Source organism: Crocodylus porosus, unplaced genomic scaffold, assembly GCF_001723895.1.
Source record: "Crocodylus porosus isolate Cpor-Errol unplaced genomic scaffold, CroPor_comp1, whole genome shotgun sequence".
NCBI lineage: Eukaryota > Metazoa > Chordata > Crocodylia > Crocodylidae > Crocodylus > Crocodylus porosus.
In genome coordinates, this window is record NW_017728949.1 from 28041745 (window position 1) to 28044513 (window position 2769).

The following is a 2769-nucleotide window of genomic DNA, read 5'->3' on the forward strand; positions in this document are numbered from 1 at the left end:
CAGCTACACAGTCAATAATGAGAGCAGTCCTTCCCCCACCTTTCCCCCTCCCTCTCCTTACTTTAGTTTATGTTTCCCTGCAGGCAAGCTCAGCCTCAGCTTCGAAACTCAAAACATTTCGAAAATTTTGAAATGTTTCAACTTGCTTCATTTCATTTTGAGACTATTCAAAGCTCTCTGTTTCATTTTGATTTCTCTGTTTCGAGCTTGAAATGAGTCAAAACAAAACAGCATCAAAACAAAACTGCCAGCAAAATTTTGCATAGCCCTACTGCACAGTGAAGAAGCTGAAAATGTTTTCTGTCTGGCCATACATACTATCCCTGTAATGCAATGAGTTTACCCTACAGATTAGTTGATGGCTAATAAGTTATAATGTGGGGAGGTTCAGAAAAGGTAGTGCAAAAATCGTATCTTTTTAATGAGCGTGCCTGCTCACTGTGGGACCAATCCACATCAACAGAAAGACTCCTACTGGTTTAAGCAAGCTTTATATTGGGCCCTCTGAGCCCTGGATGTCAGTGAGAGCTGTGCACATAGACTGAGGACATGTTATTGCTCTGTGTCCCTAATCCTATATGCTTAGTTCACTGATAGAATAAAACATTTTACTGCTGTCAGCAGAACAGAGCCAACATAACTGCAGAAAAGCAGGCTCTATTCTTTGTGTGGTGCATCATTAGCAAAATTTCCAGCTAAGTTCTGCTTCCAAAGTCTTTACTGTAGGCAATTAAATACAAAGGAAAGAACACAGCTCAATTTTCAAACAAGTTGAGTTTGCCATTAGAAAAATTCTGCTTTGAACGTGTAACCAATATACATTTGTTATGACAGTTATGTAGTAACAAACACAAATTGTCAAGCTGTCCCCTCAACCCCCTAACTTCATAAGGGTAAGGGGGATTGACTTTGTGGGAGAGCAGGAAGTTGCAATGCACTTTGCCTTTGCTACAACTTTACCTAATCACAATTCACAGCTCAGATTCTACAGAAGTCACATCAGCAGAGACAACTGAAGTGCTGAATCTGCTCCTTAACAGGCTACTCCCCCTTTCTGATCTGTACCCCTCCCTACTCCCAGCAGGTTCTGTTGGGGTTGTAGCCATTTTTCACCCCTTTGGATTTTCTGTTGCTAGGATTTATACTGGAGCTATCATCACTCCCACATTTTTCTGCTACCTTCTTTTTAATCATCATATCCCTTCCTCCCCCACAAATGTGGGTGTGCTGGCTTGTGGTGTGAACAAAATTCAAATAAGCTAACTTTCTAATTGTATGTTTCATCTTCTGTTCCTCTTGTGTGGCCATAATGAATGTACATTGTTTAAATACAATGTGAATCTGCGTTGGGTTAAGCTAGAACTTATTTATCTTTCTTTCAAATCAGAGATTAATATCTACAGTATGACCATTAGCACATGCCTCCTTTTCCATAGCAACAGTAAAGAGAACATAAACCATGAGTCATAATTTTTCACTGGAGGACTTTGTTGTTGTTGTAATTATGACCATTCTGTAGTTCCCAAAATATATTAACTGACACACAGCATCTGGCATACCAGCTTTTCGTTGAATTCCATCTGAACATACGGGGAGAAAAAAAAAAGGGTGGGGGGGCTATTACTATTTTTTGCTGTGCAACTGTGACAAAACTGGACATTATATGAACAATGCATTTGGTACTAAGTATAATTTTATGGGTCCTAAAATTCCCACAGTGTTCAATTTCCTCGACAAAGGTGTAGTAGTTTGCCTCACTTTTAATAACTTCAAATGATACTGACCCTGTACACGAAACTCATGTACCTCTCACCATGCTTCGTAAATTGAGCTCTGACGGCTGGAATTGATCTAGTCCGGAAACCACTACATATTATACTTGGTGGCTGTGAACTTGTAGGCAAGTGTTGCTGTACTGCTGGTAAATGGCTTTAAATTCTCCCACATTTCTGCTCTCATATGACATAGCAGCAAAATACAGTTTAAAATAAATTATATCTGTCTCAGTGCAACAGCAGCAGCATTCTCTAGTTCCAAAAGCAAGGATCTAGTTTAGGAACAAGTAGTACTGTTCCTCAGAATAGCTTTATAGACCAGTCGCATCACAAGAAGCAATAAAATTGCATTTGAACAAAGTCAAAAGGCCAGCTACTTTTCTCTTCCAGCCAGAGAGCAGCGTAGTTGGTGTAAGGCATTTGTGACGCCTAGCATGCAATCCACCCACTGACTTTTCTGGGAATGGGGCCAGCAACCTGCACTGCCACAAACTTAAGTTTACCTAGTTCTCATGCCTTTCCAGAATGTAGAAGGATCCCCAAAATCAGACTTACTACTAGGCCAGATGGACACAAATTAGTATTATAAAAACAGAACAGCAGATAATGCAACATTAACCACAAAGCATAATCTTTACTTATACCTGTTAAAGACAGAGAAGTTTAAAATCAAAACATAGCAAAACAGGAAATAGAGATTCAATATAATGCCCCTTGTGTATAACTATCTCTACCCCTTAGACTGAGACCCTAAGGAGTCCCTGTGGGAAATCACAGAACTGTGCAATTGCAAAAACAGAGAGAAAAGCAGGGAGAGAGGTATGGGAAATCTGTAAAGACTTTAGAAGGCATTAAAAATTGCTCATCATTACTATAAGGACTCCCCTGGGGACATCACCTTAGTTTATCCTTCACTGACCCTTGTTGTCTGCAGCAGTGTGTGGCAGCAAACTGTGAGCACTCCCTGGGGCAATGGTACAGCGTGTGGAACAAG